The 24,521-nt window shown below is 36.9% G+C and overlaps 1 pseudogene; it reads left to right on the top strand.

Moving 5' to 3' along the window:
- Positions 1-2,940: 2,940 nt before the first annotated feature.
- LOC117088609 lies at positions 2,941-3,933 on the top strand (annotated as a pseudogene).
- The last annotated feature ends 20,588 nt before the right edge of the window (positions 3,934-24,521 follow it).

Genomic DNA, 24,521 nt, shown 5'->3' with positions numbered 1-24,521 from the left:
AAGAAAAGAACTGGAAAAATACTGGAATTCACTTCTTAATCCTTTACAGTATTTGAACATAATAATGCTCAATTGTATGGAATAGTAAAATTCTATGTTGTTTCTTCTGTACAGATTGGTTTGGTTCATTTCAAACTAAAACATTTCCATCTTCATATAAAATCTTGTACTGAAGAACTCCTGCCAGATTTACTATAGATTAATGCATGTCCTCAACTGATTTTTGTAAAATTCTAATTGTAAGTGGAAGATTTACATTATGCTAACAGGCAGATGTGTGTGTATTTGTATGTGTGTGTGTTGAATCACCATCTGGTTCTATATTTAAAAAGTTACTATTAACAGAGTAAATAAAGCCCCTTGAACAAAATTTAAATTTCAATGTCATATATTCTCCTACATGAAATTATTTTAGTCAGCTAAATTTTAAAGTTTCCAGAATATCACACTGAGGCCTGTTACACAGATAACTTCGTACAGAGTTGGAAAAGGCAAAACCAGAAAAAGAGAAGAAGCATGTGGTAAGCTAAATAATGACCCCCAAAATGTATCCACATCCTACCATCTGGAACCTGTGAATGTCACCCTACGTGGCAGAAAAGGATGTTGTGGATTTGATTACATTAAAGATCTTAGAATGGGGGGATTATCTGGGATAATCCAAGTGGGCCTTCAGTGTAATCCACATGTGTCTTCATGAGAAGGAGGTTTGACACAGAAGGAGAAGGAAATGTAGCTGCAGAGACAGAGATTAGATGTATATGGCCACACGCCAAGAAAGGCTGGCAGCCACCAGAAGCTGGTAGAGGCAAGAAACTGATTATCATGTAGAGCTTCCAGAGGGAGTGTAACCCTACTGATACCCTGATTTCAGCTTAGTGATATCGATTTCAGATATTAGATCTCTAGAACTTTGAGAGAACAATTGTTTTAAGCCACCAAATTTGTGATAATTTGCTATGAGTCATGGGAAACATTCAGATTTTGGTACCTAAAAACTACCTATCTAAAACCTGGAACAAGTATCTAAAATGTTATATTTAACTAAATACCTAAAAACTGTCTTTAAAAATCTTGTAACAAATACCTAAAAATGTGAACACGGCCTTGGAATTGAGTAATAGGTAGAGGCTCAAAAAATTTTGAGGTACTAGAAAGGAAAAGCCTATACTGCTTTAAACAGACTACTGGTAGAAAAATGTGTATTATAGGCCCTGTTGATAAGGGCTCAGGAGTAAGTCAAGCGAATAGGAGAGAAAGTCTCTATCATCTTAAAGTATATGTATATTACCAACAACAGAATATTGGTAGAAATATGCACATTAAAGGCTTTGCTGTTGAGGGCTCAGAAAAAAATAAGGAACTTGATCTGGGGAGGAGAAGAGACCCTTATAATATAGTAAGAGAAAGCCTAGCTGAATTCTGTCCTACAATTATGTGGAAGCATAACTTGTAAGCAAATAACTTGGCGGTTTTTCTGAACATTTTAGGCAACATGTTAAAAGTACGGTCAGATTTCTTCTTGCTGCTTATAATAAAATGCAAGAGAGGAGGGAGATAAATTGAGGAAGACTATCAAACAAAAACCAGGATTTCATGATTTGGGAAATTGTCTGCTTATTCATTTTGCAAAAGAAGCTAAAACTAGATTTATTCTTAGGAAAATGTGTTCTGAAGAGAAAGTCAAGGGTGTGGTTAAAAAACTATTACTCAGCGTCTCAAAAAGACCAAAAGGAGAGCGTATGCTCTCACCCGGAGAGCTCTTTGAGGAGATTAAGCATGTGACTCATGGATCCATTGAGCATCTCAGCAGAATCCAGGAATACAGATGAGAATACATAGGAAGGATCTTAAAAACCAAGCAAACAATACTTACTGGGTTCCTCTTAAGTTTTATTCTCCAAGCCAGTAGTTTTAATATACATTATTTTATACATTTTAGAAAACTGGGCCGGGTGAGGTGGCCCATGCCTGTAATCCCAGCACCTTGGGAGGCCGAGGTGGGCAGATCACCTAAGGTCAGGAGTTCGAGACCAGCCTGACCAACATGGAGAAACCTCATCTCTAGTAAAAATACAAAATTAGCCGGGCGTGGTGTCACATACCTGTAATCCCCGCTACTCAGGAGGCTGAGGCACGATAATCACTTGAACCCGGGAGGCGGAGGTTGCGGTGAGCCGAGATGGTGCCATTGCACTCCAGCCTGGGCAAAAAGAGCAAAACTCCATCTCAAAAAAAAAAAAAAAACAAACAAAAACCTGATACCACCTTTATGAGTGAAGTATAATTATTTCCATTTTACATGTACAATATATTAGTTACAGTTTCACACGTACAATATATCAGATTTGTTTTTGATTGCAAGCAACAGAGACCACTGCAATTAACTTAAAAATGGGTGTTAGTGGAAGGTTCGTAGGCAGCTCATAGAACTGAAGGAGAACGTAAACAATCAGATATTGGAAAGAGAATACAAACATTGCAAAATTCAGACATTGGAATTTTGGAGGTGTAGTAACCAGGACAAATGGATAGCGCTTTGGGGATGACTACCAGAATACATCAGTTCTAAACCTTTTCCACACTTGTGTCACTTCGCTCAGGACTTCATTTCCCTGTACAGAGAGACTGGTGAACTTAGCTTGTGGAAACAATTAACATTGTGTGCCAGAGGAGGGCAGGATACCTGAATTGAAAGTCCCGTCAAGACCACTGCACTCCAGCCTGGGTGACAGAGCGAGACTCCGTCTCAAAAAAAAAAAGAAAAAAGAAAGTCCCGTCAAGAGCACAGGTAGGAGTGACTGAACTAAGTCTTCGCTGCACCGAGTTTGCCCTACTGCCGTCACCCGCACCACGGCTTGCTTGCAGTTGGTGAAATCAAGGCCCTACCGGGCCTCCGTAGCCACTTCTCTGTTGTGGGCGTGGCCGAGGCTGGGGTGACCCTTCAGGAGCCACAGCTGCCAGCGTCACGTTCGACGTAATTCCGAGGGGTCCGTGAGGCCAGCCAGCCTGAGCTTGTTCACCTTCAAAGTCTGTGCAGCACCGAAAAAAGACTCAACTTCCAAAAATTCGTGAAAATTGAGGAGCTTTCACTCTACTCAGTTCCCGAGGGTGAATCGCAGTGTGTGGAGGAGTCAAGGAACCCGCTTGAAGAAAGCATCTCACAGCTCCGACACTTATTGCGAGCCATGCACAAGCTGGTGTCAGGACACGTACTCCCAAAGTAAGCCCAAGATGCAAAGTTTGGTTCAATGGGGGTTAAACAGCTATGACTGTCTCCAAAATGCACCTCCTGGATTTTTTCCGAGACTTGGTGTTAGTGGTTTTGCTGACCTTATTGAACTCCTTTTGGCTAGAGGTTCAAAAATAAAGAAGCTAGCGTATCCGCCTGGTTTCGTGGGATTAGCTGCCTCCCTCTATTATCCACAACAAACTATCGTGTTTGCCCAGGTCAGTGGGGAGAGATTATATGACTGGGGTTTAACATTTGTGGAAGGAGAACTTTCAAAAGCCAGGAAACGTGAAGAATTCACCTGGAACTAAGTAGAAAACTCCACGCTTTGCCCATCTTAATCAGTTGTAGGTAAACATTGGAAACTCCATAGAGTAAATCAGTATTTCTACAGAAAAATGGCAGAGAAGTCAGTATTGAATGTATTAAATTGGCTTTCTTCTTCAGGAAATACTAGACCAGATCTCTGTTATTTTGGGTGGTACCATCCTACAAGCAAACTAATCTGAAATCCTTTCACCTAGAGATCATGTACAGACCTTAAAACTCCTCGTTCTCATGTTGCTATTTATGTACATAATGAAAACCCAAATTAAAATAATAATAATAAAAAGCACAGGCAATTCAAGATTTCTGTAGTTCTCAAAGAGTAAAGTGAGGTGCTGAAGGAGGGTGGAATGGCTGCTGAACAGACTAAAAACACACATAGGGTAAATGAATATTCTCTACAATGATGCCCAGGGTTGTCCAGTGACTTGCCCAAAACCCCTGTCAAGAGAGTGGCTTAGCCCTTACTCAGACCACTCAATTTAAAGAGTTCATGTGTGTATAATACACCTGCTAACCTTCTCCTATGAGATTTCAGTCCTCCCGTACACATGATGAGGGAATTGGGCATATATGACCTTTCAGGGTTCTTGTAACTTTCAGCATTCTCCTCGAATGAACCAGCCTGTTGCTTTGAGGCACTGGATGGCTGTTTCTATCATTGACAACAGATATACTCAACTTCATTCTTATTTACATAGACAGAAGCTGTGTAGTGACAAGGTCTCTTCAAGGCTGGAATGCTTCCTTAATAATATGAACAAAATAGCATCTGGTATCAATCTTGTCCCACTGACTTGACTGTAGTGATTTAAAGCTTTCATTCTTTGAATTCAAAATCTAATTTTTAATGCACTTTCTGTCAGCTGTCTTCATGGATTCTAAATGAGTTTGTCATCCTGACAGAGTCCCAGATAAATTGAAACTTAACTAGGGAAAAAAATAAGTGTTAAAAAATGATTTGTTATGAATAGAATAAATGTGATATATATTTTGGTTATTTTCTCCCTAAATTGTCATTGGCTTCTCTCTATTAGTGAGCTGATGGGCATGTGTGATGATCCACTGCTTCTGTAATTTACTGCCTGACAATAGTTTGTAGGCAAATTGCCAGACTGACTTTGAACCCATTACACATTATTTCTTTTCAAGTAAACTGAAAATAATTATTTTTTCAGCATAACGTAAAATTATTGAGTAGTCCAGCTATTATTTCCTCCAGGTGTTCACTTTAATTGGATGTGTAATCATTTTACATGAAGAAATGCCATTATGATGGCCAAAGTGGGTGAGAAGGCAATATTGTGGTTCTCTTTCACTGGTATGGAACCAGGAGACAAGAACATTAAGCCAAGGAGAGAGCAGGATGAGGAAAAAGAAAGAGGGGAGAACAGAGAGGAAGAGAGATTAGGCATGTGGCATTTTATGAGGTTCAACCAGCATACAAAAGTCTAACTACCCAAAGCGTTCTGTATTAATACTCCGAAGTGCCTGGTTCTCTCAAAATGCATATAACCATCCAAACTTGTAAGGCAATGTACTACTTAAATGTAATGTTACTTCCCTCCTCAGAGTCTCAAAATACAATTTAAGCACAAAGAGCTTTATTTATAAATTAGGACCTGAGGTTTCCTGAGGACAAGTGATTTAATCCATGTCACACAGCTGGTTGATGGCAGACACTACATTAGGACCAGGTCTCTGCCTCCTCAACCCAATGTAATATCCATATCACCTCATTGCGTTTACACTAGAGATCCTTAATTGACTTCCACCAGATGTTAATTACATTCTTCTTTCCTTGAAACTTTCCTGAGACAGTTTTTGTTGTTGCTTTTGAGAATGTTCTGCACCAAGTAACACTAGTTTCTGAAAACACCCTACCTTGCTGGTTAAGAAGATGGGACCCTGGTACAATCTTAACTAAAGAAAATTCCTCAGTTTCTCGAGAAGCATCATGTGGGCACCCTTGGCTTGGATCATCTGAGTTCTAATAGTTCATTTGTTATTTGTTTTTGAGCAACACACTTAAAGTATTTAGACTTCATGTCATTAACTCTATTCTCTTAAGAAATGAGCTAATTCATGGGAAAACACATGTAAGATGTTAATGTTAATAAGATGACATTTCTCCAAAGGGAGGGCCAATATGTACTTCAAATACTCTTTGTGATGACTGAGCATTGTGCAGGAATGGAAAGTGTCTGCTGCAGAATATCTGTAGCAGATGCTGTTAACACCTCACCCACATCTCCTCAGGACCCACCAATCCCATACTACCTGTGGCTTCCAAAAACAAGCACTTGAGGGCTTTCTCTGGCATTCTGGGCTGGTGATAGACACACAAGGATTGCAGGGTTTGATATTCCCAAGAAATAGCTGTCTGTCAATGATATGTAAGAGTTGAAGGACAAATACTCAGCTTCTCACTTCAGGTGGAACAGTTCTAAGGAATCCTTTTTAAATTCCAATGCTTGTTGTAGTACAATGTTAATAATCTTAAAGAAATAAGCTCTAAAGCAGCTGAATAAATCAAATGGGATATTTTCATGCTTACTCTCTCTTCTCAAGCTCTCTATGACCCTAAGGTCATAGAAGCAGAGGGAATGTATCCTAATAGCCACACTTGTATTTTAAGATCTAATGACTGTCTAGCATTGTTGCCTTCATGCAGACTATGTAGACATGGTGGATAACTAACCATGGCATTTTATAACCCTATGAGAAGACTTAATGCCAAGGGTGCATGCATATTAGAAAATTTTTTTCTGTAAGTTATAATGCTAAACTTATTGGTGGAGGTATAAATCTTGAAAAATTAAACAGAATCGCCTGAAGGTCTTCTATATTTTTTAAAAGGTTGATAGGCTGAAAGGAGGAGAAACTAGAGTAAAAAGATGGAAATTTGTTTCAATTTCAGAGACTATAAAATCTGTGTTTTGTTTATTTTGTCTTAGCTTCAAGCTTGAACTAGTTCACTTCCTGACTCATGAGACATATTAAATGTCTATGACCAATAAAATATTATTAAAAATCTTCTGGTCTAGTGATCTATTCCAAGTGTCTATTTTAAGTTACTACAGAACACTGAGGTCACAGAAGCAGAAGGGACGTATCCTAGTGTCCACATCTATATTTTTAGATCTAACTTTATCTGTGTCTCTTATCTACATTGTTATATATTTATTCATAAAATAACCCAACTACACATACGTAAGTAAGTGTGTGTGCATATATAAAATATGTAGAGATGCACTTTTTTTTTTAAACCAAACTGCTTGTGTTTGAATCCCAGTTCTGCCACTTGTGATCTGCGTAACCATAAGCAAGTGTGTGTGTGTGTCAGTTATATCTATAATATCTGTGTGTCAGTTTCCCTTTTGAAAAATAGGGATGACAATAGAATATACCTCTTAGCGTTATTGTAAGAATTAAATGTGTTAATATATATATAAAGTCTGTGATATGGTTTGGCCCTGTGTCCCCACCCAAATCTTATCTTGAACTGTAATCCCCGCGTGTAGGGAGGGAGGTGATTGGATCATGGGGGCAGTTTCCCCCATGCTCTTCTCATGAGAGTGAGTTTTCATGAGATCTGATGGTTTTGTAAGTGTTTGACAGTTTCTCCTTCACATGCTTCTCTCTCCTGTTGCCTCATGAAGGTGTCTGCTTTCCCTTTGCCTTCCACTGTGATTGTAAGTTTCCTGAGGCCTCCCCAGCCATATAGAACTGTGGGTTAATTAAGCCTCTTTCCTTTATAAATTGCTCAGTCTCAGGGAAGTTATTTATAGCAGTGTGAAAATGAATGAATACAGTCTGGCACAGATTAAGCACTATTAACACTTATATTATCTTAGCATATAATCTACCAACCCATATATTTATTTTATATATTATATATTTTATATATAATATATATCACCAATATGCTTATTTAGATAGAATTTGTCCATACATATTTCTGAATCCTATACAGGTGCGGTGTAATTATCATATACACATAGCATAATGAGTACACAATGTGACTTTGGTGATGATGCTGACTAATCCTGTTAAAAGGCAATCTCCCTCCTGTGGGGAGTTAAACAGGGTCTCTCTGGGTGCTCCATGATAGATCCAACCCTGAATAATTAAAAACCTTCGTAGCACCACTTGAAATACATCTTCCAGAACCATTATTCAATTCTCCCCTTACTGGCTAAATTTATTTGCTTCCAGTTTCAAATGAAGCAATCAATCCCTTTAAAAGAAATAAATAACAAAAATAATAACATAAATAATCATAAGCTGTCACATTAATTGGAGTCATTTTCCTCCTGGGTGTCTCTAGATGGTATATCCCTTCCCTGATCAGCCTGCTGCTTTCAGATTAATATTCATTGCACCCTGCAGCTGCTCTTCTCACAGAGTTGTGAGGTGAAGGATCTAATAGGGGGACAATGAGAAAACTCAGCTGTTCAGCATTATGGTCACTGAGGAGATTCCCTGCCATGTTACTTACAGAAAGGACTAGAGAATTACCGTTGTTACTATCTATTGGGATAAAGATAGCAAAAGAAAAACATGATAGAAAAATAGAAATCGTAATTTAAATTGTCCCCATGCCTACTTCACTGGGCTTATCTCTTCTCCCTTCCTCTAGCCACTAAACTCCAGACCATAAAACTAAGGTCACCTAACCAAGTTTTGTCACATCTTTCTTGCCTTTGCCTAGCATTCCTATAAATTACTTACATATTCTACACAAGGAATTCAACTACCATCTTCTTATTCGAATATTTATATTCTAGATGTTTATATGAAGATAACTGCAGGCTTGATTTGGATGGAGAAAGGCCAAAGGAAATTATTGTTTATTTAGGGCCAACTATGTTTCACGCATTTTATTTTGTGTGCATTATTGTATTTCATCCTCATCTCAGTTATTTGAGATATTGTTATCTCCGGGGCATAACTGAATGATCAGAGGCTTAAATGTGTTGAATGATTTGTACAGTGGCATATACTGATGGACTACACAACCAGGATTTGAACTCAGGCTTGTCTTACTCCCAAGTCCGAGCTGTTCTATTTCTGCTGCGCTACAGAAATAGCAGCCATCAACACAAGAAAAAAAAATCTGATTTCTGTTATCAGAAATACAAGAGCTTGTCCATGATAGTTTCACGAAGTTTTTTTGTACGTTAAAAGTAGCCATATGTACAATGCAAGTGTAGAATTTTAAAACATTGCTCCAAAATTCTTTGATATTCCTCCCATTTTCCACGATAGGCAGGGTCTGTGTGCCTGGTCTGGAATCTGGAAGAGTTGTCATTGCTTCTACTCATAGAGTGAAGCAGAAGTGATGCTCAGTGGTTTCTGAGAAGGGCCATAAAGGACACTGGGACTTTCTCTATGTTTGCCGAACACTTCCCCTTAGAGACCAGAACTACAATAAGAAGTCTGACTTCCCTGAAGCCACCATGCTGTGGAAAAGTCAAGTCACATGGAGATGCTTTGGCTGGCAGTCTTTGTCTTTGAGTCACACCAGCCAGAATCCACATATGATTGGATGAAACCCACAGCCCTTTAGCCTTCCCGGATGAAGACCCAAACATTGTGAAACACAGATGGGCTCACCCTATGCTCTGCCTGGATTCCTGACCTCAGATTCTGTGAGCATAATAAATGAGTTGGTTTAAGCTACTGAATCTTGGCATATTTGTTGTACAGCAAAAATAATGGAGACAAATAAACAAATTGAGATCCAACAGAATGCAAAGCACAATTCTAAATATTGTGAAGAAAACAAAGCTGAAATACTTGTGGTCCCTGAATATAAATCTACAAAGAAAAAAAAAGGCATATATGCTGTTATTTCTGATTCTGAAAGAAATCAAAAAAAGAAGAAAGTCTCTTTCAAGTTAGGTCTAAAAATAAAAAATAAATAAGTAATATTTATAGAGAATCAAGAGTAGACAATAATGTTCCAAAAAAGGAAATTATATGAACGAGCTGCACAGCCTCTTTTGGAAATGACGCTTGGAACAGAATAATCAGAATATTTAATCTGTGGAAGACAGTGAGAAGTCAAGGCCACGCCATTGAGAATTTCTGCTTGGAAATTTTGGGTTTATTCCATAGGTAACAGGGGACCCTTGAAGATACTGAGCTTTACAAGCATATTTTCTCATAATATCCAGAGGCTAGACTGGAAGTCAAGAAAAGGATGGTAGAAAAAATAATGAATAGCTTCTTTCAGTTTTCCAGATTATGGATGACAAACGCCCAAATAAAGTCAGTAATAACAGGAATAGAAGAAATGGAAATGTACAGTGTACTTTTTTAGAGCACATAGAAGTGACTCAACCAAAGATAAAAAGAACAGCATGAAGCACCTGACAAGTCATAGTAGAGGAAATGCATGGTAATAAGAAAAAATAATTTTAGATATTCAGTACATTGTAATACCAAAGAAGCATGTTTTTCTATTTTTATATGTGTAAAGAAATCCAGTCACTGCTGATGTAAGGCATAAAGTATGTTAGAGATTACTTTTATTTGACTTGTCTTGAGTCAATATGATGCATGTGCACTGGGCTTTTGTGTCCCTTTGTTTTTGTTTCTAGACATAAGGCATGGAAATTAATTTATTTTTTATTTCTCATCTACTCACATTCTTTCAGTACAATTCCACTGTATTAATACTTAAAATCATTGTCTTCAAATGACTTGGTTAATATAATATTTTTGCATTTTCCTGTCTTAATTCTAATATATTTGAAATTATAAGCCTAAAAGAGGAAAAAAAAAAAACTAAAGCAATCTCTTCTTGCCTTGTTTTGTAGAGACCAATGTGATTTCCTAACCATTGAAATGCATCGGCCATATTCTATCGTCCTTGCATATTTTCTTTTAGACCTCATACAGTTTGTCGCATCTGATTATTGTTTAGTAAAATACTTAGAGATTGATTTGCTTGCAGTAATAAAGCTTGAGAGATGAAAAATAAATTTTAAAAATATAAAAATAGGAAATGAAACAAATATGTAAGAATAAAGACAAGAGAAAATAATTCTTAATTAACTCAACAAATACTTATTTAGTACTATTTGCCAAATACTGTTGTAAGTGTTCAGAGTACAGTAGTCAATAAAATAGACAAAGTACCTACCTTCAGAAAATTTACAGACTCATGGTGGGAAGGTTTAGTGAGAAAATAAGTAAGTAGAACTCAGGTATGTTAGATGGTTACATGTACATTGGCAGACAGTAAGCAGATGAAAGAGGAGAGAGACTTTTGGAGGCAGACACATGGGAGGTGGGGACAATGTGACATTTGATCAGATACTCAAATAAGCAGAAGGAAGTTAGAAAGAGCACAGCAGACTTTTGGGGAGAAGACATTTCAGGACAAACAACAAATGTAGAGTCCCTAAGGCACAAGTGAGTATACTTGACATATCTGGTGAAGAGTAAAGAGGCCTGGGTGGCAGGAGAGGAGTGATCTGGCAATGAAATGAAGGAGATTAAATTAGAGAAAGAATAGGCAGTGAGAGGCTGTCAGATCATAAATGGTCTTCTAAGTCAAAGTAGCTCCAAGTGAAATGAAAGTAGATTGCACTGTGATTTGGGTCCTGTCTCTGCTACTGCCTAGCTCCATGATTTTAACAAGTTACTCAACATCTGAGCCTTAGTTTTCTCTTCTTTTAGAGATAAAATTGGATTTCACTTGTAAGTTTCCTGTGTGGGTCAAGTCAAATAATGTAAAGTAACCCTTTAAAAAAGTGCTTAGTAGAGTGACTGAAAAACAGAAAAATCCCCAGCTAACAGTATTACTATTATTTTAGAAGATAATATGTAATGAGAACCTTAAATGTACTAATTTGGGGAATGATGTGGTAAAGGTAGTATCCTCAACTTTTAAACTAGAAAATAATAAAACCATTTTAAAAGACTCCTCGTATGCTTCTATGTGATGTTACATGAACTGATCAAGAAATGTGATGATGAATGGCAAGAATGAACAGAAATGCACTTTACCTTCATTTCCTACCTATAACAATCCTCATCATCATACATGTCCAAGGCGTCTTCATGATTCAATGTGCCAGACAGAAAGTATGACCTCCTACAATAAATAAAATCAGTCTCATCCCTATCAATTCTATTTGGTGCTTTGTTAAAGCTTGAGGAATGGCAAATATTTATCTTGGATATTTAAAAGAAGTGATCATTTAACTCATTTTGCATTATATATCATTTTTCCAACTTTTGAACTCAAGTTGAAGTCCGAATCTTTGGAATTTATTTCTATTCAAGGTAGTATTACTCTTGAAACTTATTTGACATTTGGAAATTTTCATAATTTTTAGGGGTGAGTGTCAACCTTAACCTTGACTTTTTTGTTCCCCACTTTGCAGTGGAAAGTCCTAGTCATTTCTTTCTGGCCCACATTCTACACGTGGATGGTGATGAGTGGGATGGGCTTGAAAAGGAGAAAGATGTCCGACCCAAATATAACCCCAAATTGAGGTAATGGACAGAGGTGCCTAAGTACTTGGCGACAGTCAAGTATATCAACACCAGCCCTACTGGCTCTGCAGGCAGAGATTCTTACTAACTACATCAGCCTCTTGAAATATTTTGGGAATTCCCATATTTCCAGGAGCTTATTTTACTTCTGATGCATTTTCCTCTATACTCTTCTTTAAATGTAGATATGTCTCTTTCTTCTCTGTTCAATACCTGTATGGTTGAGATTGGGAAAATATTATATTTTTGTCAAAAGCTTTTTGGGGCTCTGTACTGTCTACAAGAGTTTTTTCTCTTTCTGTGAGATAGCATTGGGTTTTACATCTAAACAGTTCCATTGATTAAATAGGTATAGGAAATGCAGGATTAAACCAAGGTAATTTGATTTCTTAGTGAAAGACTTCTCAGATCTGCTTAGATGCTAATGTACATTTTAACTTCTTGAGGGGGAAGATATCAAGTCAGAATCTTCTAATCGTGTATATCCATGGGTCACATTTTCGAGGGACAAATATGACTGCTAGTGTCCTGGGAAACTTACTTTGGGGCTTTCTAAGTTGGATTTCAAGATTTTTCACTATTTAGTACAATTTACTATTCCATACTTTTTCTCACTCCTCCTAGCACTTTTCATACTTCCACCACACAGAACTAACCCCGTTTCTTGAATATAAGGTGCTTTTCAATGCTGTATGCCTCCGGTGCAGAGGAGACATTAACAAGTAAACAAACCTTTTTAATGCAAAGATTAACTTTATATCTTTCTTGTATTAATCCGAGAGCCTAGCAAAGTCATTAGCACTTGATTACTAAAATCAATAAATACTTGAACTAATTTATACAGCTACAGATATAGTCAACCTAGAGATTATTCTTATTTCTCATATTTCTTCTTACTTATTACTTAGGTATTTAATTTTCTTAACATCATAATCTAGATCTTTCATTTTGATGAAAAACCTACATACAGAATCATTTTTCATGTGAATATAAGAATTAGCACTTTTTTTCTGAAAATGTACAATGTAAACTTTTCTGCAAGATTTGATTAATTTATTTGTAGTTAGAGATTGTCAATGTAATTGTATTACATTTTCATATTTTGGTTTTCATTACTGTGAACCCATTGATAAAAAGTCTACTATGTAATGAAGAGACAAATAGAGAACGAAAGGAAGGAAGGGAGGGAGTGGGGGAGGGAGGGAGGGAGGGAGTGGGAGGGAGGGAGGAAAGGAAAGAAGAGAGGAAGGGAGAGATTGAGGGAGGGAGAGAAAGGAATTTGTAAATATCAGGAAATAGATAAAGTAGGTAAAAGATCTCCTGGTAATTTAGTGATGTATACACAAATGGAAAATTGGAAATAAAATTTGATCCCCAAAATTTTAGTCCTAGAAATGTAGTTCAAGTAAATAACTGCAAGTGTGGGTGAATATATGTGTAACACACACACACAAACACATACATGTGTGTGTGTGTTTATATATGTATGAGAAATAATTACAGCTTTACCTGTAACAACAGGAAAAAGAAACAAAAATGGAAACCAAAGCATTTTCCAACAATAGGGGATTAATTAAAGAAATGAGATTAAATTATATAGATATTTTAGGTAGCCACAGAAATAATAGTATCGAACTATCCTTCAAGCTATGTGTAAAGGAGTCATCAGGGAATAACTGATTTAATCTTAATCTAATGATTTTGTTTTATAAATGTGTGTAGTCTTTTTTTTTTTTTTTTTTTTTTGGAGACACAGTCTCACTCTGTCACCCAGGCTGGAGTGCAGTGGTGCGATCTCGGTTCACTGCACCCTCCACCCTGGGGTTCAAGTGATTCTCCTGCCTCACCCTCCTGAGTAGCTGGGATTACAGGCAGCTGCCACCGCGCCCGGCTAGGTTTGTATTTTTAGTATTCTAGTATTTTTGTATTTTTGTATTTTCACCATCTTGGCCAGGTTGCTCTTGAACTCCTGACTTCATGATCCACCCGTCTCGGTCTCCCAAAGTGCTGGGATTACAGGTGTGAGCCACTGCGCCTGGCCATGTACTCCACTTTCTAAAATGACCCAACTTTGAAAGTCTTGCAGGCATTCTGTGAATATGGAATTATTGTTTTGCATTCTCTTAGTGTCAAGATACGCACAAGGTGGTTGTTAGTTTTCTCTCGTTCACATTCTTTCTTACCTCAGGGTTCCATGACCTGAGGATTGGGATTCTTTGGAACTGATTTGAAAGTAGAAGAAAGTAGTAGAAAGTAGAAGAAGGCTCTTGTCAAATGAGCTGTGTCTGCTGTGCCTCGTGGTCCTATTTGAAGACCTGGAACAGATGTGCAGGAAGATTCAATGTACCTTAATTCATCCCAGTTTAATTAGCAGCTGAGTTACTCGTGGCTCCAGAAAAGCAAGAAAATGAAAGTTTGTGTAACGTAGCGTCTGTCCTCTGGAAACAGCTTTCCCTCTGGAATGCTACTTGATCAATAGAGAAATCTTACCATGTTGACGCCAGAAGGGACATACATCTACCATCAGTTAATTCTAAACAAAAGAGCCATTCTCAGCTTAAAGTAAATCTTATATCTTATTTGATCATATGCTATACTATTGGAGGGAAAATGGCAGAGGAATTAAAACATAATTCTCCACCCAGCCTTGAGAGTTCAGTTCACATTTGCAAGTTCTCCATCATCGAGAACAATTTTCAGGAGCATAAGCTGTTATGGAAATAAAATTAAGGTAGAGTGAACAAGTTTAGGAATAAATCTATTACATCATTATACTAACTAGAGAAATTGGGAGAACTAACTAAAGACTAGTCAAATTCCTCAAGCCTTAAAAAAATCACTATTTCTTTTTTACGTGTTAAGCCATTGAAGATGAGTTTCCTGGAGGTTCTCAATGAAGTGTAAACTGTGTTCAGTTGTAGGAGGATAATATGACTGATAAGAGTCTCCTTTGTTTTTTCCTTGTTTGTTTTCTGTTTCATCTTCCTGATTATGTGATACATTTACAGTTAACTCCTGTCTCCAAAGGTTAACTCCTGACTCCTGTCTCCCTTCTCCCCAGTTTCCTTTTCTAGTCCTTTTCTATGTGTGTGTGTGTGTGTGTGTGTGTGTGTGTGTGTGTGTGTCTATATGTATATATATGTGTATGTCTTGGAATATTCTTTCTCACATACATTATAAGACCACAAGCACAAGTTTACCTTGCTCATTTTCTAAATGGGCCCACAAATTGTTTGACTTATATGAAAATTCATTTCCTTCAGATTGCCAAGAAGGTGTACACAAATACAACATATACTACATTTCTTATACAGGAAAATATCTGATAGGAATGCAGTAAAATGTCAGAGTACATGAAAGCATTAAATACTTTGAAATTAGACTAGCCAAGTATATATAGATAATGCTACTTAATATTTGTGGACATTTTCACCCTGAATTTATGTTCTTACATTGTGTTTACTGCAAATATATAAAGGCAGATCACTTCATAATATAGGTATAATCAGAATACGTGGTGGTTTAAATGAATGAGTCATAACCAAGAAGTAATTGGACAACTAAAGTCAGAAGTCACTAAGAGAGGAAAACACTGCAAGATCATCTCACTAACTAGAATATCTAGCATACATCAAATTGCTGAGGAATTGGGAAAAAAAAATGTGCTGAATACTGTACTTCACCAGTTGATCCTACATAGAACCTGATCTTCTTTGGGTATCAGGCCAGTTCATTTTCACTCAGCTTTCCCCAGTGCATGCTTTCCTCACATTGTTTCTCCTATAAACATGGGCCCTGGTAGAAACATGTGAAATCCTTCCGTATTGCTGCTTCCAGCATCCATCCAGATGCTGAAAATGGCTTCATCCAGAAGATTGCTTCATGCTCTTGGTGGGCATCCCATGTACATGATGTTCTCTTTACTATGATGCTGCTATGTCACTTGTTCTGTTGACATTGTTGAACTCTCTAAAGTCACCTGTGCTCTCTCAGGCTATTATTATTATTATTATATTATTATTATTATTTACTTTAAGTTCTAGGGTATATGTGCACAACATGCAGGTTTGTTACATGTGTATACATGTACCATGTTGGTGTGCTGCACCCATTAACTCGTCATTTACATTAGGTATATCTCTTACTGCTATCCCTCCCCCCTCCCCACAATAGGACCCAGTGTGTGATGTTCCCCTTCCTGTGTCTGAGTGATCTCATTGTTCGATTCCCACCTATGAGTGAGAATATGCAGTATTTGGTTTTCTGTTCTTGCAATAGTTTGCTGAGAATGATGGTTTCCAGCTGCATCCATGTCCCTACAAAGGACACGAACTCATCTTTTTTTATGGCTGCATAGTATTCCATGGTGTATATATGCCACATTTTCTTAATCCAGTCTGTCACTGATGGACATTTGGGTTGATTCCAAGTCTTTGCTATTGTGAATAGTGCTGCAATAAACATACGTGTGCATGTGTCTTTATAGCAGCATGACTTAATGATCCTTTGGGTATATCCCCAGTAATGGGATGGCTGGGTCAAACGGTATTTCTAGTTCTAGATCCTTGAGGAATTGCCACACTGTCTTCCACAGTGGTTGAACTAGTTTACAGTCCCCCCAACAGTGTAAAAGTGTTCCTGTTTCTCCACATCCTCTCCAGCATCTGTCTTTTCCTGATTTTTTAATGATTGCCATTCTAACTGGTGTGAGATGGTATCTCATTGTGGTTTTGATTTGCATTTCTCAATGGCCAGTGATGATGAGCATTTTTTCATGTGTCTGTTGGCTGTATGAATGTCTTCTTTTGAGAAGTGTCTGTTCATATCCTTTGCCCACTTTTTGATGGGGTTCTTTGTTTTTTTCTTGTAAATTTGATTGAGTTCTTTATAGGTTTTGGATATTAGCCCTTTGTCAGATGAGTAGATTGCAAAAATGTTTTCCCATTCTGTAGGTTGCCTGTTCACTCTGATGGTAGTTTCTTTTGCTGTGCAGAAGCTCTTTAATTTAATTAGAGCCCGTTTGTCAATTTTGGCTTTTGTTGCCATTGCTTTTGGTGTTTTAGACATGAAGTCCTTGCCCATGCCTATGTCCTGAATGGTATTACCTATGTTTTCTTCTGGGGTTTTTATGGTTTTCGGTCTAACATTTAAGCCTCTAATCCATCTTGAATTAATTTTCGTATAAGGAGTAAGGAAAGGATCCAGTTTCAGCTTTCTACTTATGGCTAGCCAATTTTCCCAGCACCATTTATTAAATAGGGAATTCTTTTCCCGTTTCTTGTTTTTGTCAGGTTTGTCAAAGATCAGATGGCTGTAGATGTGTGGTATTATTTCTCAGGGCTCTGTTCTGTTCCATTGGTCTATATCTCTGTACCAGTACCATGCTGTTTTGGTTACTGTAGCCTTGTAGTATAGTTTGAAGTCAGATAGCGTGATGCCTCCAGCTTTGTTCTTTTGGCTTAGGATTGTCTTGGCAATGCAGGGTCTTTTTTGGTTCCATATGAACTTTAAAGCAGTTTTTTTCTGATTCTGTGAAGAATGTAATTGATAGCTTAATGGGGATGGCATTGAATCTATAAATTACCTTGGGCAGTATGGCCATTTTCACAATATTGATTCTTCCTATCCATAAGCATGGTATGTTCTTCCATTTGTTTGTGTCCTCTTTTATTTCACTGAGCAGTGGTTTGTAGTTCTCCTTGAAGAGGTCCTTTACATCTCTTGTAAGTTGGATTCCTAAGTATTTTATTATCTTTGATGCTATTGTGAATGGGAGTTCTCTCAGGCTATTTTTTTAATGAGCCCCTACCCCTCCCCTACCACCCATTTCCAGCTCTGATGAGAAATAAATGTAATGCTTGTATAATGCATGTAAAGAGAGGTCAAATAATATGATAGAGAAGAAATGTGTAGAGAAAGGTCATATACAGCTGGTGAACAGCAAATATTTGCCTAAATACCATTAAGTTCCTGTTTTTAATAGGCACCAATAATTACTTCACACTGCTTGTAACTTCCATAATACTATGGTTTGCATAAGTGGACCAAATCACATTCCTAGACTATTACATTTTACTTGTCTTATTTACTTACCCAGTACAATGGCCTTTAAGTCAAATTTCTTTTAATAATAATTATAAAGTTTTAATTATTCTTCATTCATCAGATATTTACTGGACACCTCCTATGAGCCAGATAATGTGCCTGGGATAAATTCAGCACAAGTATACTCTTAAAGAATTTCGATGGAAAGAGAGAATTACATTGATAATCACTGTAATTTTTCATTGCTTCTATAAATGGATAAGTAGGAATGCTATGGAATTACATACATATAAAGGATACCCCTTACGTCAATATCAAGGGATGATTTTTCAGGACAAAGAAAAGCCTAAGCTGAACTATACAGGGTACTTTAAAGTTGGCTATTCAGTCATTCATTCTATTATATAATAATGAGACAGGAGACTGGCAGGGCCTATTTTCTGGTCACAACCCTACTGACCAAAACAGTTACCTGGTTCAGACAGGATAAAATGAAGAAATCAGCTGAAACCCGCAGATAGTGACAAAAGGTATCCCAGCTGCCCCCATTGCTCATAGGCATAAGGCATTCCTACCAGTGCTGTGACAGTTTACAAATGCCATGGCAACCACCTGGAAGTTACCAGCCCTTTCCATTGCAAAGACTCAGAGGTTACCACCCCTTTTTAAATAAGTTCTAGAAACCCACCCCTCAATTTGCATTAACTTTCCCATTAATTTGCATAAAATTGAAAGTGGGTAAAAGTAGGTATAAATACAGTCACCAACATTGCCCAGTCTGGGCACACTGCCTATGAGTTAGCCCTGCTCCCCAAGGAGCAGTACCATTCAATAAAATATTTCTGTCCAACACGACTGGCTTACCCTTTAATTCCTCTTTGAGTTAAACCAATAACCCTCCCAGGCTAAGCTTCAATTTTGGGCCTCACCTGTCCTGCATCTATAATACATTGAGAACTTTGTTTGACAAACACACAGTATAGTGTCCTAAATGTACTAAGAGTAGAAAAAGAGAGTGCAAAAAGTGAGAATGGACTTGACTTTCAGGACCTTGTGGGTCATCTATACGGAGACGCTTGTTTCTGAATTCAGAGCAAATATAGAAAAAATTAATAAATGAAGATTACAAATAAGATCAAAAGTCTCTCTTTTGAACAACTCAATTTAATTCACAATTAAAATGATTTCTCATCCTATCCTTTCTAATATCTTAAATCTGATGAAGTATTAGACTAATTCCTTCATACCATATTTTTTGACAGTTGCTGTGTTCATGCATACAAAATATAGAGACATATAAAAATTTCTGCCATTAAGAAGTTCAGAAAAATGAATTGCATGTGTTTTTCTCAAACATTATTCCTTTAACAGTCACCAAGTATTGCCTCACACTCGCTTTTCTGAAATATTAATAGGAATTTTTGAAGGGAAGGGCCTCATGATCAAACATACTTAGGAATTAGCTTATATTTGATCTGCTTCTTGGTGATTTGCACTGTGATTAACATAATGGTGCTAAGAAAACCTGTTGCAAAGAAATTTGCTTGAGTTTATTAGCCATGAAACTTACTGTTGTTATAGTTTGTTTGTGTGCTTGCTACATATTAATATCCCCTTAATAACATTACTCTTTATTTTTCTCTCATGTTGATATCTACTAATACAAATTCTAATGATTGTATGTTTTTACTTCCTTCTAGCCTTAGGCCCAACTGGACTTTCAATCACACATATTTTCCCAGAGAGGTGCATGACAGATGTGCCCAGCACATCCTCAACTGGAAGTTTGAAGCCAACTTTCCCTGACAATCTTTAACTTTTCCAATAGTTCACAAAATTTTATTGTTTTAGCAAATTTTTCAAAGCCCACACTATATTGGAAAATTATGTATATATTTATATATGTGAACATATATAGTTATATTTTCTCTAAATCCACTTTAATAATTTTTTGCAATTATCTAAAATATTTGTGACATAATGGGATTGAGATGCTATTTGGATTTGATAATACATATTTTAAGGAAAATTCATGCACTACCTAAAATCATCTCACATTTTATAAGTGTATGGGCTGAACACTTTGAGAAACAATGAGTTAAATAATAAAATCTCTCGCTTTTCTGTGACCGCATTTATAGATGCAAAATACCAAGATTTCCTAAAACAACAGTTGGAATTTTCAGTTAAACAAAAATACAAATTTTAAGTCAGCTTCCTCCTTGGTAATTCATGTAAAATTATAGAGGTTATTAGTAATTAACAAGATATTTAAGAAGGTTCAATAAAAACAAATCAATCATCTTGTCTTGAAGGTAAGCGTAATTGAAAAATAAATACCCTAAAATAAAAACTGTAATGAGAGCATACAAACAGCCAAACAGAAGATAAAATATTTAAAATACTCAGACATTGTCATTGCAGTTGACAAGAAAACTATATTTTCAGTGATATTTGAAAATAAGTAAACAAGACATGCATCTCCCTTTGATTTCCAATTTCAGTCAGAGATGACCAATTCAGGGATTGATGTGGGGTTTTTGTTTCTAGGACTGTGCGATCTCCAGTTGAATCTGACATTTGCTTCCTTGTGGCAACAAATTACAATAAAAACACTGAATGTTTATAAGGTCTATAGCTTAATGTTGTAGCTTTATGTCATCATCAGTTTGGGTATAGCATTACAGAATATTTTTATTCTTAAAGACTCTCTGTCAAAATCAGTTCAATGTGGTTTCCTTGAAAATATTTGAAATCTTTTTTTTTTTTTTTTTTTTTGAGATAGAGTCTTGCCCTGTTGCCCAGGCTGGAGTGCAGTGGCACGATCTCAGCTCACTGCAACCTCCTCCTCCCGGTTCAAGCGATTCTCCTGCCTTAGCCTCCTGAGAATCTGAGATTACAGGCGCCCACCACCATGCCCAGCTAATTTTTGTATTTTTAGTAGAGAAGGGGTTTCACCATGTAGGCCAGGCTGGTCTCAAACTCCTGACATCAGATGATCCACCAGCCTCAACCTCCTAAAGTCCTGGGATTACAGGCATGAGCCACCGTGCCCAGCCGAAAATATTTGAAATCTTAAATGGGTCTGTGAATGTACAGGGATGACACATTAGAATGAGAGAAATATATAATCCTATTAATAAAACAGTCCAGCTCTACTACAAATTAAATGGGTTTCGTGGGTCTTTCTGAACATCTAATTACAACACCACCTTACAAATATTAAAATGAAATACACATCAATATGCATACACTATTAAAAATTTTAGAAACATTTAGAGTACACAAATTGTTCATAAGCTGAAACATTTCTGCCTGCTACCTCTACCAGCATGGCCACTGTGACTACAATAAATACAGATAACTAAGTTTTCTTTAAAGCATCTGCAAGATATTTTACTAAGATCTTTATATAACTTCATTACTCTTTAAAGGAATCCTAAAATTTAGTAATATTATCTTCATTTTCAGATGAGGAGACTAAAATTTATAGAGATTGAAAGACCAAATGCACTGTATCATAGTTATAACAGCATGGATCTACATAACACATGAGCAAAGACAAATTCACATTCCTTTTTTGAAGCAACTTTAATGACAACATTTGTGAATAATTATAAAATTCCAAGTGCAGTCCTTGGTACATGTTAGGTGCTCAATACATTTTAGTTATGTAATCCTTTACCAAATAAACTTAGTAGTAAAACAAATGGTGGCTATTCTTTTGTGTATTTTTCTTATCAGATTCATTGAATCATTCATGATTATTTGAAGTAGATGATACTAATAACTAATAAAGGGAATTGAAGTGATTTGCTCAAGTCCTATTGCTGTTAAATGATGGGGCCAGAATGATACAGATAGGATGTTCTATTTGTCTTCAATGTAAAGGGGGCTTTCTTTTGCACCCATTAGAAGCTGGGGTGAATTTTATTAATCTCTAAGAAATGTAGGTAAGTTACAGGAGACACCGAGGACCATGTAGAATGAGAACAGATAAAGAAATGACAGGTAAAATGAATGAGGAAAATGATGATACAATTTTAGGAATGTCAATCTCCTTGGAAAGTGCACAGTTTCAGAAAGAGTGAATGGTGAATTTACTCTACAGCAGCAGCTTTGGAAATGAAAAGTGGATTGTAAAAGTGTCTTACATTTCAACGAAGTGTTCAACATATAGAAAATGGGATGCTTGCAGGAGCTTAACAGGATTAAACCAAGGATCATACCAAAATGACAGCTCCACTTAAAGGATGAATTGTAAAGTCACAAAAGTTACAGAGGGAGGTCAAGCCACAGCAGGAGTTTATTGCTAAAGGATTGATGAAGTGACATTTTTCCAATAAAGGGATAAAAAGATTATTTTGAAAAATAAAATCAGAATTATATTCTGGGCTTCTAGGAAAGAGTATAGATGGATTAGCAGGGATCCTTTAAAATACACAAAATATTTTATTTAGTGTGTAACCAAACCGCTAAAAATATCCCTATGCATGTTCCAAAATAAAACAATGTATTAGAAAAACATCACCTTCATGTTAGCCTGTTAATGGGGTTAGTTCTTAATTAGTTGTATGTGCCAAAAGTGAACAATATCTGAAAAAAAATCCAATTAATATGCACACAAGCTAAGCAAAGGATTTTGTCTTGAGATCTAAAAACAGAAGATGGAGAGAACTGCAAAGGATGCAACTTAGTAATTCTTGATGAATTTTATTGCATTTGAGTATAAAGATTCAAACATCATCTTTGATTTTCATTACTACTCTTGAGACCTTGAGGGTATTTGCAAGATTTTTTTAATGACAATTTTTATTTAGCGCTTTTTAGTTCAAAGAGTTTAAAGTGCTAAGATGCATACTTAATTTCCATTATCAATGCTGTAATAATGAAGGTGTGATGGGACATACGAACATGCCATGGAGTATACAGGAGACAACAAAATCAGATAAATTTATAGAAGAAAGTAAATGACTTAGTCAAAGTCAACATTACTCTTTAGGAGCACAACTACCACTAGCTGAGTCTTTGCTATTTGCAAAGTAAAAGATAACTCTAAATCTAAAAGCTTCCCTGTGCTGACTTGTCTTGCCTTTTTCAAGCATTACTTTGCAAATATTTTCTGAATGCATAGACTTTCCTTGGATTTTAAACTACATGATACTAAAACTAACAATTTTGCATATCCTCTACTTTTAAAATTCACATTGGTATGTTGTTACAATGTGATTGTGTGTCTCTACTTGGTGGGAGGAAGGGGAAGAGTGGGGAGAGTCTATGAAGAAAAAGAATGTACTTTATGCACACATCTTAGGAAAGACTCATGTTTGTCATATTGTCACTCCAGGAAGAATTTCAGAATAAGAGGTAGAGAAGCCAAAAGAAACAAGTTTCTTAGGACCTAGTTGACTGGTTTTAAACCCCAGGTGTAGATACTGCCTGATATGCCTGGTTATTTTTAAACTTTCTTTATTTATTTTCATTTATTTATTTTTTAGAGACAGGTTTTTTTCCCTGCCACCTAGGCTTGCCTGTGGTGGAACAGTCATGGCTCACTGCAGCCTTGACCTCAGGGGATTAAGTAATTCTCCTGCCTCATCCTCCTGAGCAGCTGGGACTGCAGGCACAGACCACCATGCCTAGAGAATTTTTCAAATTTTTTTTATTTTTATTTTTATTTTTATTTTTTTTTTTTGGTAGAGACAAGGTTTAACTTTGTTACTCAGGCTCATCTTGAACCTCTGGCCTCAAGAAATTCTCCCTCCTCAGCCTCCCAAAATATGGCAGATTTTTAAGGCCAAGTTGGCACTTCTCAAGAATGATAGGCAGTAGGTTATCCTAGAGATACTAGTGAGCTGAGTGGAAGGTAGCGGTGATGAGATTTTCATAAGGATGAGCAATAGCAAGTGCAGAGAAAAATAGATGGAACCATGGTGGTGAATTTGACTACTTAATGCAATTAAAGCTGAGAATTTTTTTTTTAACTGACATGAGTAGGGACCAATCTCAGTGCCAAGAAAAAGGTTCATAGAACCAAACATAAAATTAAACGGGGCCGGACGCGGTGGGTCACGCCAGTAATCCCAGCACTTTGGGAGGCCAAGGTGGGAGGATCACATGAGGTCAGGACCAGCCTGGCCAACATGGTGAAACCTCGTCTCTACTAAAAATACAAAAATTAGCCTGGCGTGGTGGCGGGCGCCTGTAATCCCAGCTACTCGGGAGGCTGAGACAGGAGAACTGCTTGAACCCAGGAGGTGTAGGTTGCAGTGAGCAGAGATTGCACCACTGCACTCCAGCATGGGAAACAAAGAGAGAAACTCCATAAAAAAAAAAAAAAAAGCATAGATTTTAGTGGGTAAAAAAAGATACAGAGTAGCGTGTGGGAAATTCTACTGGACAG

Source organism: Trachypithecus francoisi, unplaced genomic scaffold (assembly GCF_009764315.1).
Source record: "Trachypithecus francoisi isolate TF-2019V2 unplaced genomic scaffold, Tfra_2.0 Lachesis_group10, whole genome shotgun sequence".
NCBI lineage: Eukaryota > Metazoa > Chordata > Mammalia > Primates > Cercopithecidae > Trachypithecus > Trachypithecus francoisi.
Note: the sequence above shows the minus strand (reverse complement) of the source record. Positions and strands in the feature narration are given on the sequence as shown.